This window comes from Capsicum annuum, chromosome 2, assembly GCF_002878395.1.
Source record: "Capsicum annuum cultivar UCD-10X-F1 chromosome 2, UCD10Xv1.1, whole genome shotgun sequence".
Lineage (NCBI taxonomy): Eukaryota > Viridiplantae > Streptophyta > Magnoliopsida > Solanales > Solanaceae > Capsicum > Capsicum annuum.
Genome location: NC_061112.1, coordinates 54,204,365 through 54,218,830, shown reverse-complemented (window position 1 = coordinate 54,218,830; position 14,466 = coordinate 54,204,365). Strand labels below are relative to the sequence as shown.

The window sequence follows — 14,466 nt, the reverse complement described above, 5'->3', positions numbered from 1 at the left end:
GCTTGTTACTTACCTGTTGAGTTAGAACATAAGGCTTTATGGGCTTTGAGGAAGTTTAATATAGATCTGGAGGATGCTTCAAAGTCGAGGGTGAACCAACTTCATGAGTTAAAAGAGTTTCGACTCAAAGCAAATTAAAGCTCCGTGTTGTACAAAGAGAAAATGAAGAGGTGGCATGATGCCAAAATCTTAAAGCGAGAGTTTTATGTGGCTGGTGATGTCCTCCTCTTTAATTCAAGAATGAAACTCTTCGCAGGAAAGCAGAATAAAACTCTTCGCAGGAAAGCTTAGATCGAAGTGGTCAGGCTCATTTGTGATCTCAAATGCTTACACAAGTGGAGCTATTGAGTTGGAAGATCACGAGAAGAAGAAATTTGCGGTGAATGGGAGACGATTAAAGCACTATCATGTGGGTGGACCCAAAGCGACTAAGGTTGAGTCATTTCTTTTCAAAGATCCAAAATGATGAGTAAATGATGTCATGCCACGACTGTAAATAGGGCACTTCTTGGGAGGCAACCCAAGATTTATTTTTGATATTTTTGATATTAATTTTAGATTAGTTTTGATTGATGCAGGTAATATAGCAAAATTGGGGTGCGAGAGGGTAGATTCGGAGGCTCGAAGTGAGCCCCTAACCAAGAATTTTGATCAAACATCCGTGTACCAAGTTGGAACAACCTGTGTTGCAACTTCTTGAGCAGGTTAGCAGAAGATACATGGCATGTTGGACACAAATGGGACCAAGTTTTGGGCCAAGGAGCAGCAGCTACACTGCCATGACTAGTACTGGACTTGCTCAAGCAGTCCAGGCTCAAGTTAGCCACAGATGGGATGCAGTAGCAATAGTTTTTAGCGTGTAATCTATCCTGACCTATACTGGAACTGCTTAAGCAGTCGAGGCACAGGTCCATCATACCTTGAATGCAGACATAGCTGGTACTTACTGTCCCGATATACGTTGAAACTGCTCAAGCAGTCCAGCCGCATATTCAAAGCATATGAGACGCAGGTCAGTTTAAAAAAAAAATGTTAAACTACATAATGGGTTGAATCTTGTTGGGCTAACCCGATCCAGTCTGCCCAAAATCACTTTAAACACTGAGAAAGGCGCTAAAACAGTCAACACTTGAGTTTTTCTCATTGCAACCCTATTCTAATGGTTATTTTCTCTCACACTCAACATACTCTCTTTCTTTCGCAACAACTGAACAAACAAGAAGTTAGATAATTCTTTTGGACTTGTGCTTCAATTTTTCTCCTCTCTTAAATCAAGAAAGGTATGTTCTTTTATGGTTTCACTTTTAACTCTCTTAAAGAATGGACATAATGCTTCATACCTCATGATAATTTGTCATTTAAAGTTGGTTTTTCTGAGCTTATTGAGATGTCTAATACTTGTTGGAATAATTATGTTGTCATTAGTTCCTTGTTTTACTAGTTTGATTCATGACACTTTCTTAAATGAAATTAGCGGACCATGTGTTTGACATAATGTCCATTAAACCTTTCTTGCTTATTTTGTGTGGTGGCTGGATCAAGTATGATAATATGAGCATCTTGAATGTTTTTGGAGATGATTTGGTGAGATGGCCTTGTTTCTTGTGCTTTTATTCTCTTTCTCTAAAGTTCTTAGCTAGAATGCCCACCATGTGCTTGTTGAAATGACAATAAGAAAGAAATGTCTTGTATGCTTGTAATGGTCAATGTGATTCTCCTTAGGGCATAATGTGGCCATTGTTTATGCATTATTATGAGTCCAATTGATCGTAAAAATAAAATATTCAGTAGTTATTGGTTGAAGGAATTTGTTGAGAAATATGACATCCATGGCTCTTGTTAGTCACTATGTCAAACCGGGAGGCATGAATGCTTGCCTTACTCAATGATAGATTGGATGACATCATTCTTAAGGGTATAGGTCATTCTTGTTTCCATTGAAGGTTTTGGATGTCCTATGAACTGGTTTTGTGAAATGTGAAGAATGTGAGATAATGTAGAGTCCAAAGGCTTAAGTGTTGTAATGAATGAATCCCATGGGCTCTAATGATGAAATTACCTTGCATCTATCAAAGAAACATTTTTTTTCTCATCTTTAATTTTCTTTCTTAACATACAAAATTCCAAAAATATGTTATACCTTTTCTCTTTTGTTTGGGTTTTGTTTTGTTTCTTTCTCATAGGTATGTCTCCAAGGAAGAACTTGACATAAGAATCTAGAAAGGGTAATGTCCCAAATAAAGCCAAAGCAAAGGCTACTTCTGCAAAGGGAAAAAAACGATCTCCAAAAATAGTTCAAAAGTCCTAGATGTCCAAGCTACCATTGATCGTACACAGGAGGTTGGAAAGGAGGTGGATCAAATTCGGTTTAGTTTGGATAGTGTGAAAGAGTTATATGATGGTTGGGTATCTACTCGGGCTTCAATCATGAGAAGTTCTTTAGCATGAAGGGAGTTGACCACCATTTCCCCAAAATAATTACCGAGGTTAAAGAACGGGTATGAGAACTCTTCACAGATATGATGCCTCCCACTCACCCACTATGCTACTTCCTAGATATTGTTCGTGAGTTCTATGCTTCCTATGTTGTTCATCACAATGAAAAGAAATACAAAATGCCAATTTCTGAACAACCATGTCTCGAAAGTGTATTAGTTTGAGGGGTGGAAGTCTCTTGCACTGCCTCGGAGATCAATGTGCTCTATTTTTCTTGTGACTTGGATACTGCGGTGAAGTGTAAGAAGATGATATTGGCGGACGTCAAACTTTTTTGTATTTGGCTAGAGTAATTGCTAAGGTCCTTCCTCCATGGGCAATAGTGAAGGTCAAATCAAGAGGAGAGATCTTTCGATTCAAGCCAAACGTTGGCTTGGATTTGTGGGTAATCGTCTACTCCCCTCAATAAATAACCAATATGTCGCGGTTGATAGGGCTATCATTGTCGGATGCATCATGGATAAAATTGTTATCAATTTGAGAGAGTTGATAGTGGAGGCGATAAAGTTTAGGTCAAAGCAACCGGGCACTTTATTGCCCATTCTGGCAATCATATCTATGTTTTACCTAAATTTCAACATCCCACTACTCTCTAAGATTGATATATAGTTTATATGCACCGGAGTCATCGGCATCACATATTGCAAGGATAAGGCTAACCCTACTGCATAACGAGAAAAGCTTTGGTTTTGGTAGACTCGCGTGTGGAAGGGTTGTCGAGCTCAAAGGGAATGGAGATCCCTCCAGATTCTACACTTCATGTTGAGACTCATCATGATTCCACTGATACTCCTTCATCATCAAGAACCACACCACCACCTCGGCCCACACAACTGGCGTAGTCTTCTACGGTGACGTTTGCCAAGGTTGCTTCCATGACTTTGGCAAACAATGCTAATCTTACCCATTTGGTGGTGGACATTCCCCAGTTTATTCAAACGGCTATAGCACCTCTACATTCCTGCGTAGCAAATTTAGAGCAGAGATTTGCCATGCTTGAGGCAAGGGGAGATTGTGAGGGGGTGGCAGCTGTGAGGCAGACCTTGATAGTTTACGGGCAGAGTTTTACTTCGGATAGCCCTCCTCTATCTTGAAGAGGCGGAGATTGCTTTTCCGCCAGACACTTCTGGCCTAGTGCTTCTATTTGATGATTTGTTTAGAGAGGGTCATAATGACATTAATGATGAGGGCGAGGTTGATCTTATAGAGGGGCTACCTGAGGTCCGACAGGTTGAGCTCTCCTTGCAATTATCCAGGGATGAGGAGTAGGCACGTATGGTTAGGGATAGTTCTAGAACTCGACATGATAATGAGTCACCCTTCAGAGCAGACCCAATGAGAGGAGCCCAGTCTCTATCCTCCTCTACTCTCTTTTGATTTTGCATTGGGGACAATGCAATTAGTGGCGGGTGGGACATTTTTATGATGTGTTTGATGATCAGTACCTGCTGTTTCACTTTATGGCATTTGGTTGGAAAGATTTTATGGACATACTCTATGTTATTACTTTGATGTTTGTATGTACATGCTACATTTTGTCATGTTTATTTACTTTAGCCCTTGTAGGGTTTGTTTTGTGTGTGTGTTTTTTATTTTTTTTACTATTATTATTATTATTGACATTGCTTTGGATGAGCCCTTGTCGGGTATTTTGATAATGATGTCAAATATTGCCGTTTTGTTGTTGAATTTGTGTCATGCGCTTAATTTAAATGTGGTATCCGATTGTGCGTATTACTCTTGTCACCTTTTGTATATACGTATCTAATCAACACCCCCAACTTAAGACCTTGCTTGTCCTCAAGCAACTCTACCTCTTACTATGAGACAATTTCATATGTGTGCCCTCATTCTACCACCCTATGATCATGATGACTCAAACTAGATTGCTACCATAAAAAGCTTTTTACATATGGGAAAATAGGATTTTAACAACTCCCCGGATTATAAAATGGAATAGTGAAGAATGCAATAGAATTCGAGAAGCAACCATGTAACAACTACTAACGCTCTAAAAATGACTCACATGCTGACTTCAAATAGCAATACTTCTGATTATCTCATTGTGCTGAAGATGACAAAATCATCCACCTCAACTAGTTCACATGCCTCCTCACAAGAAAGGAGAAATTCACATACCTAGCTACCAATCATGCAATACGGAATTATAAGTACAATCACTCACTCTCTCAATAAATTCTCCTTGTTAACAAGTACCATGCCATAGGCTTACCCCTATTTTAAATCACCACTACAATGACTACACTTGGTTGGGAATCACAAAGGTCTTGATGAGTTTGTAATGCAGGTTTAGGGTAGGGTAGGATATCAACTCAGGAAAACAAGGCTACACCCTCCTTGAACTTCTACATTATACTCTTTTTATGCAACACTTATTGGGCCACTTTTTTTTTTCACTTTACTATTTTGCCTACCTTTTCTTTTTCTTGGTTTTCCACTTTCCCCTCTCTTTATTTTCTATAATTTTTTTCGCACATAAATAGAGCCTTTCTTTCCTTTATGGGATATTTTTTTCATTCAAATCCAAAAAGCTTCACTTTCTCAAGATTGTAGGAACCTTCTTAAGACTTCGTGGCTTAATTAAACTACTTTCTCTTTCCACCACCCCCAATTTAGTCTTTTACCCTCAATTTATATTCTCAATATCAAGGGGGATAGGGTTCAAGAGCGGATGAATAGAAGGGTCACGGCTTGTAAGGCGTTTGCCAAAGAAAAGTCCAAAGGCTCGAAGAGGGTGACTAGGGGGGTAACTCTTATGTATTGGTAGTCTATTTAGGCTAAAGTGTACTTCCAAAATCACAAGATGGCCTATGATTATCATACCAACCAATAATAGTCAAAAATTAGCTTTGAAAGACTAAAGGGGCAAGTTCTAGATAGTACAAGTACACACGTGATGGAGATAATAAACCTAGCACACATGTAATGCAAATGTCTTCAAAGGGATTCAATTTTTCTACCCGCTCGATACAAAGATAGAGTATTCATTATTTTTCTAAAGTCAACTTTCGGACTTATAGGAAGAGGGAAAAATTTCATCACAAAGTTGCACACGTCTATGCCTTTAAATTTTTCAAAATTTTTGGATAGAGGGGGTTGTTTGCCTTTGAATCCACACCATATATAATTTAATAATAATGGAAACCATCCAAGATATCGTCTCACATTGAAGTTCATAATACAGGTGACCTACCATATGGTTACTCAGACTTCGCCAGTAGATCTTAATGCAACCCCAATAATCAATGCTACAGGTACTCAGTCTTCCCTTACATTCTATGGCCTTGAGGCCATGGGTACTCAAACTTCCCCTGCAGAAACCCAATCACGAAGGTAAATCTCGACTAAATAAATTTAGACTAAAATAGCAAACTAAGAACAAAATAGCTAATCCATGCAAATGTGGGTTACAACCCAAATAAAATAAAGATGATAATTATCCAAAAGAGCAGAAAATTATGCAAAAATATCAATAATAAAGGCCCAAATTAAATGAATAAGAATAAGGAGACACCCCCAACTAAAAAGATAGCAGTGTCCCCACTACATAAATAATTAAGGGTAAAAGAGATAAGGGTGCTCCCTAAAACTGCATCAAGGGCTGCTATCACTGTTAGACTCTACATCACCACCCTCTTCCTCAAGATTGGACCACTCGATTGGGGCCTCATCATCATTTTTCACCCAAGCAGAAGGAAGTCTAACTTGGGGCCTTAGAACCTTTCATAGGCCCTTTACGCCCTTCCATATCCTGATAAAGAATCTGTCCCTCTTCTTCTCCCTTCTAACCATTTTCTAATGCGTAATTCAGAGGTCTTAATGTGACTCTGCCAAAGAAGAGTTGGCCTTTTCAAGATTATCAATGGTAGCTTCTTACTTCTTTTGGTCCTCCTTGTACTTCTGATAATCGATACATGACACATAAGAATGATAAGCGGTGGAACGCTCTCCCAGTCCATGGGGAAAACTAGACACAAGCTCTTTGATGGTTGCGATATTTACTCTAATTTCCTTAAGGGGTCCTGTAGTGGTTGGCCTATGAGACTCAGGTTCACTACATGCTGTCTTTTCTAAGTCTATCTTTCTTTTCTTGCTTTTGCCGGGTGCGCCCTCACCTCTAATCCTCAAGGGGTAAATGGAGCTATTGGGGTGCATCCATGTATCATTAGCATACTCTTCCACCCTTGTTTTTCTATAAATCTCGATAATTAAAGATGAGAAGAAGAGATGCATACCACCTTGGTTATTGAAATGATCTATTTCATTAACCACAAGTTGACCAACATCTAGAGGGATGTTGTCTAGAATGGACGAAACCATCCTAGCATGTAATTCTAGGGATGTTGTCATGTGGGTTCAAAGAGAAACTCATCTACAAATGATGTACAACATTATTCGAGCCTCGTAGGTGAAGTCGTTCATGGAAATAGTGCTTTTAGTTTTGGTCCATGAGACTTCCCTTCCAAGACATAGCTGTTGTGCCAACCAATTCCCTAATTTACACCCCTTCGCTTTGAATTCACCTATATCTACCTTCTTGAGCCCATTAACATCATTGATTTGTTTAGCCCTAACTTTCACCAGCTTTCCCTGAATCTTGACAGTCATATTGAGTGGGTCCAACAAAGAGACTTCACCGATGTTTGCATAGAATTCATGGACCTATTGCTCATTTGCAATGCATGGATACAGGGTGAAGCACCTCCACCCAATGGCTTCAAGATTTTCATAAAGTGTCGTTAGTTTCTCTGGAACATTGTCCAAGAAAATTCCTCTCTCTGGGAGCAACTTTGTCCTTGGAAGATCCCTGTAGTAAAGAGTGTGGTACGCAGGTGCCATGAATCAAATGTGGGCATACTTATCCATGAGGTTGTCCTAAAAGCACTAATCATACATCATATCTTTTGATGATATTTTAATAACGCAAAATGTGCTAGATTGATCACTAGAGTTCATTAGACTAGGTACTTCGTGTTGCTAGACTAAAAATATGAAATGCAGAATTTTTGGCATGGTAGGATGTTGTCCTCAGTTACTGCAATCACGAGTTAGGATCGCATTTGCGTTACCATAACCGAGGTCTATGACCTCGGTCAAGCTACCCGAGGCTGGTTCTGTGTCAGCTCTGCATGTACAAATTTCTTCCAAATATAGGCTACTAGTATGTTCTATAATGTGGAAGCATATGATAATCATTGGAATAATACTAACAAGCGTGAAAATGCCCTTTACTAAGAAAATATAAGTATTGAAAGTTCATTAGAGCATTTTATCCAACACTTGGTGTGCATATCTCATTGGTCTACCTATTTCACAAATAATTGGGTACTCATGATTTTGCCCACTTGTGTGTACACCTTAATCAAACAGCCAACATCACACCAATACCAAATATGATAATCATGGAAAGCATAACAATCAAGATTTTTGGCCCTTCTTAATCATGCATTCTATGGCCTATTTTTACAAGTAAAAGCATGGATTCATGTCACCTACCAGAGTTTTGATACAATTAAATGCAACGATGTTGTTTAAGCTCACAAACTTAACCAGAAATTATCCTAAATTAGAGAGTACAATCTTAAAAGCGGGTGTGAGGGAAATGAGAACAATTTGGGGTTAAATAGCAGAGGTGGTCGCGACCGCGGTTAAGGGACTGTGATCGTGGACACCTGCGTGACTGCGATTGCATTTGGGGATCATGATCGTGGTAACCAAGAGCAATTTTTCTCCTCTATTTTCCCTTTTTCAACATATCTGATGCACTCTATAGTTCCATAAATGAATGGGTTATTCTTATGTAAAAGATAACATCTACCCTATAGAAACATAACAAAAAAGGATACGAGCCACTCTTGTGGCATCTGTGGGTTGCCTCCCACCTAGAGCCTTAGTTATCGTCATGGCACGATATCTTACTTCTTTAATTTTTAAGGTTGGTCCTCGAAATCCTCTTCATTCATCTTCTTATTTTCAACATCCACCATGGATACTACTTGCATTGAAAGAGACTTCTTCCTCTTGTGCTCTAAATTTTATCTCCCCTGTCTCTAGATTGACAATGGCTCTCCCAATGGCTAATAAAGGACGACCAAGAATGATAGGCACCTCTTGGTCCATTTTATAATCCAATACCACAAAATTTACCGGGAGAATGAACTTGTCCTCTTTCGCAAGGACGTCAAACAATATACCCACCGCACTTTTTATAGACCGATCCATCATTAAGAGTCACATAGAGGTTGGTGCCGGGGTAGCCAGACCAAGTTTCTTGTATATGACAAAAGGCACTAAGTTGATGCTCTCACCAAGGTCACATAAAGCTTTTGTAAATTCATGCATCCCAATTATGCAAGGAATAATGAATGCTACGGGGTCATCTTTCTTTTATGTAACCTTACTATCCATGATAGCGCTACATCTATGAGTGACCTCAATAGTATCACCTTCAACAAGTTTCTTCTTGGACATCAACTTTTTTATCAGCGTAGCGTATCCTGAGATCTCTTGGATAGCTTCAAGCAATGGGATATTCATCGATAGGTTGCTAAGTTTGGCCATGACTTTCTCAATTTTTCATTTCCCCCTTTTTTTATGCAAACATTAAGGAAATGGGGGAGGAACTTGGATGGTTTATCTTGCTTCAACTTGTGGCCTTTCAACTTCAACTTCCTCTTCATCGCTTTCATTGACCTCTTTCTCATCATTTGCCTCTCTTTTTTGAGGCGTCACCTCCTTTGCTTTGGCCTTGGGAATATTATCACTCACGTATCATCTAAAAGGTTCCTCAAGAGCTCTTCCACTCCTTATGAAAATAGCAAGCAATTAGGCATCATTCTTTGTGTTAGCAATCGTGTCACTCAGAAGTCCACCTCTAGGTTGAGCATTTAACTGTGTGGATATTTGCCCCACTTGAGTCTCCAATTACTTGATAGAGATAGAGTGAGACACCACCATTTGAGAGAGGTGGGATAAATCACCCTTTAACTCATGGACCATTTTGTTCGTGCCTTTTACTCTATTCAAGATCCTTTCTAACATATCCTCGGTCTTGAACTTTTTGGGGTCAACATTACTAGATTCCTTCGATTTAGCTCGATCATGAGGAGAGACATAATGGTCATAGTCACGTTCATGATCTCTCCAATCTCGATCCCGCTCACGATCCATCTAACCTTGGTTCCTACCTTGCCTTTGATAGGTGGGGTAGGAATCCCTCGAGTATTTTGCCAAGTACTGGATTTCTTCATCCAACTTCTTTGCCTCTTCATCCTCTTCATAAGATTTTGATGCTATGGCATTTACCGTTTTCACGGGTGTACCCATAACATGCTTCATCAAGAGTTTAAGTTGAGTCATTATTTCTGGCCATGTTCTCCTCCTTTTCTTCTTCTCATTTTCTTTTTTTCATTAGTCTCCATGGACGTGATAGAAGAAGCTTTGGAAGATTTGGTGTCTTGGGTATGCCAACCTCGATTTTGTTTTGATACTTCTCCTATCAATCGAAAGACCGCAAGATGATGCAAACTCACTATAGAACCGCCCACCACATTGTCCACCACCATTTTATTTAATTGATCAAGAGCCCTATAGAAAATTTTGAGGAGCATCTTTTTCGAAACTACAGGATTTGGGCATTGGGCTAACTTTCCATTAAACCTCTCCCAAGCTTCAAATAATGGATCTCCATTCATTTACTGGAAGTTCACAATCTCATCTGCTTTTGAAGTATCTTTTGTAGTGGGAAGTATCTATTAAGAAACACCACAGTAAGCTCTTCCCATGATGTAATTAAGCCGGATGGAAGTGACGGAAGCCATAAAACCACCTCACCTGTTAGTGAAAATAGAAAAAGTCTAAGACAAATGGATTCTTGTGTAATATGTGCTATGTTAAATGGAGCACAAACTTCCACAAAGTACTTCAAATGGATATTCGGTTCCTCATATGCTTGGCCCCTTACAACCCTTTCATTTACAACATGTGAAGCATAAAGCTAGTCACATGAAACACTCCATTCTCGTTGGTTGGCGGAATGCGAATTGCACTTGTTTGTCCCACCTCATTTAATTAGCCTTCATCATCAAGAGGGGCATCAAGAGAGCCCATATTGCTTGCATTATCTCTCATTGCTCCGTTTATACTTTGATCACCTACAAAAGATTCAAAAATAACAAATAAAATAAATTACACCACTCCGAGTATCACCAAGTAAGAATGACACCACACAAGTGGATTTATATTTCATTCCCCGGCAACGAAGCTATTTTGATAACGCTTAACTCACTCCCATGTTTGAAGGGTGAGGCGGTCGTTGTCAAGTAACCTAATTTGAATTGGGGTAGAATCTCAAGGAGTGAATTATAGAATTCAAACACTATGGGTGCTCAAATTACTACGACATTACCCAGAATGCTAACAAAAATTACATATAAAATAAAATGGGGGGATTTGTTTGGGAATTCTTCACAAAAAACTTTAACAAGCACTTGGTGAATATAACTTTTAATTAAAATTCAAGATTTAGAGTAAATCTTAGGATTATGGCTACCTAGAGGTAATGCATATGGATTAATGTTGGTTCCTCATGAAATTTTAGTTGTTAACTAAAGGATAGGCTGGGTCAAAGTTCATTGGGGTCAATCTTTCAACAAAACCACAACGATTTCACCCATTGGAAATTTTGAGCACCTAACAAGTATACATATTTTCATAATCACCCAAAACCTCAATCAAGCATCCCTATTTCTAGGATGATGCTCTTGACATGATTTACACTCCTAAAACACTTATTTCTAAGATTGCAAAAGGTAGTAAACCATAGGCACAATTATCCACCATTAGCTTATCCCCCTATAACCCTCTTTCGAGGATGTTATGGGTTACCTAATGGTCACTTTTATCCCTCTTTTGAGGATGATAAAGGGTTTCTAGAGCTTGGGGCTTTCACCCATCTAACCCATTTGGAGATTTGGGGTTTTCACCCATCAAATTCTAATCCATAAGCTCAATCAATGGTGGAATCCATCCTCAACAATAAAAATCAATACAAACACAACAATACCCATATAATTACACTTTAGGTCAACATAATCTCAAGACTAAATAACTTAGCTACTCATGAAGAAAGTAAAGAGAGATATCCCATAAGGATTATCCAAAGCATTCATTCTTTACAAAAATGCCAAGAATTTAGCCTCTAAAATTAATTACACACTCGCCCAAATTAGGGTTTCAAGTCTAGAATTCCAAGATATCTTATGAGCTAAGCTATGCTTAAAGAGAAAGGGTTTTTTGCCTAAATATGGCTTGGGATGAATCTAAGTGCTTTTAAAAATATGCCCCTAGGCATATTTCCACTGAACTGCAATCGCACACGGCTCTCCTCTACCGCAACCATGCGATCGTGGTTGTGTGCTGCAACCGCGTTGCTCTGACCATCTTGACTGACCGCAACCGCGATAGAGGACTGCGATCGTGGTAACTGAGGCTGATGTAGTTCAGGTCTTCAGCTGCACTCTTCTTTGCTCTCTTTTTATCATTTTCAGCTCCCATCCATATCTTTTGGTCTACTCAACTTTATGCCTGTAAAGAGTGGATATTAGTGCATCTATCTATAGATTTTGTCTCACTTATTCATTTAAAATAGGATAATGTGTATGAATAATGAGCGTGAATGAATGGTAAACTCACCACTCATCACAATATGAAGAGGGAGGGTGACAAGGGGTCTCCGTACCTAACCCTCTCTGAGCATGAAATGGAACAATAGCTTTCATATTTATCAAAACTTAGTAAGTGACAGTAGTATCACACTGCATAATCTATTTTATTACAAATGCTAGAAATTTTAATTCATACAAGATTTGTTCCAAAAAGCTCCATTCCAATAAATCATATGTTTTCTTCATATCCACCTTCACCATATATCGTATAAAGATGTGTTTCCTCTCATAGTCTTTCACTAATTCATGGCTTAAGATAATGTTATCATTTATTTCCCTTCCTGGCATAAAATCCGATTGATTAGGATCTACTATAAAACTCATCTCTTTCTGCAACCTTGTTGTGACAACTTTAAAAATGATCTTATAAACTATTGTGTGACACGAAATCGGTTTGTACTCCCTAATTCTAGTAGAATTCTCAACTTTGGGGATGTGGGTGAATAAAATGTTGTTTTTCATTTCAAAATATTATAGTACAGCTAAGTGATATCCTCCTCTTACTGACCAAGCATTTTTAAAAAAAGAGTTCATTAGAACCATCTTGTCCAAGAGCCTTCATATCATTGATATACATTAAATCTTTATCTACTTCCTCCTTTTTTAATCCAACTACAAGTTTTATTTATTTCTCCCAATTCAAAGTCTTTCCATTATTCATGATAGTAGTATTGACACTGGGCAAACTCTGTGTTGACTTTCTAAGCAATCTCTTATAAAATATAGTGAAGCTACAAGTTTTATTTGTTTCTCCCAATTTAAAGTATTTCCATTATTCATAATAGTAGTATTGACACTGGTCAAACTCTATGCTGACTTTCTAAGCAATCCCTTATAAAATGTAGTGACTTCCTGCTCAGTATCCTCCTATAAATGGATTTTGGTGCCAAGTGAGGTCATGAAACTAGTAATTGTATTTTGCACCACCCTATTCTTCATATGTGCAAAAAAAATATAGTGTTAGTGTTCGAGTTCCACATCAGTGCATGATTTCAGCTTTTTTAGGGGATTGGCATCTACAACAAATTGAGCTTCATTACTTTCAACAGCAGCAGACAGAATTGATGATATCTCCAAAATCCTAGAGCATGGCTCTCCCCAACAAAAATCATAGCACTCAAAAGAGTTTCTTCCTACATCAGAGTTGAAATAGATATCAGCACTAGCTGAAGCACCAACTAAAGGGGTGAATGAGCCAAATCCTGTATCTGCAGAAGCACTGCTCCTATTTTCATATGCATACTGCTTTATCGTGGGTTTCTCTTTTAGGAAATCCCAAAGAATCATAATAACCATCCCCCACGCTGTTCATGATAGTTGAGTCAGACGGAACTGAGTCCAGGCTCTCCTTAGGAAGGCCATTCTGAGGATTCAGCTGAACAGAGTGTCTGGACGCAGGTGATGGAGCTTCATCAGGGAAGTTTACCTTAGCTTTACTGCCTTTGATCCTCTTAGCCTTAACATCATAAGCTCTGGCAGCTTCTTCTGCAGTATTGAAGGTTCCCATCCAGACCCGAACCTCTTTCCTTGGGTCACGTATTTCAGCTGCCCACTTACCCCAAGGTTTTTGTTTGATCCCCCTATACTGATTCTTTCTCTTTCTCTTAGAGGATCTATTAGCAGCATCCTTGTCTGAATTAATAACTTTCACATATTTGGAGCCAGTAGATTTTTTGGGTGCAGAGAAAGAAAATGGCTTGACATCGACTTCAACGTCATCTTCATCATCAGAGAATTCTTTGAAGTCATCAACTACTTCAGATCACAAGGCTTGGAGTGATAATTGCTAAGATTTTTGAGCTTTTTACTCAGATCGGTGTGGCCCCATAGCAACTCGGTGGTAAGTTGGCGAGAAGTCCTACTAGGAGCTATATAATTGGAGATTATTGAGCCACCACACATGATTAATATTCTCTCAGTATACCAAAAAGTTTTTTTCAGCAAAGGAGTTTTTTCTGGAAATGCTAATTAATTAAGCAATTAATTAGCATCTTCCAACTTCAATTATTTAACTCTGGTTTAGTATCCATTTTTTGTAGTGATGTAATAAATATGTTTTGATATAATGCTTACAAAGTCCTCTGTTAGATTAAACCTTATTTTGATATGTCTATTCCTTAAAACCCTATCTTAAAATCACCTCTCACTTTAATAAGCTTAGGTATAAGGGTTCTAAGTTCTTCTAGCTCAAGGCATCCATGGGAGATATACCAATTACCGTATT

At 38.6% G+C, this 14,466-nt stretch overlaps 1 non-coding gene and 1 pseudogene across 1 annotated transcript; one reads left to right on the top strand and one right to left on the bottom strand.

Moving 5' to 3' along the window:
- The first annotated feature begins 10,137 nt into the window (after positions 1–10,137).
- On the top strand, positions 10,138–10,242 carry LOC124896410. The gene has a single exon (XR_007052773.1). It is a non-coding gene; the product is annotated as a small nucleolar RNA R71 (small nucleolar RNA).
- A 2,823-nt stretch (positions 10,243–13,065) lies between these two features.
- LOC107860929 lies at positions 13,066–14,144 on the bottom strand (annotated as a pseudogene).
- Positions 14,145–14,466: the final 322 nt, after the last annotated feature.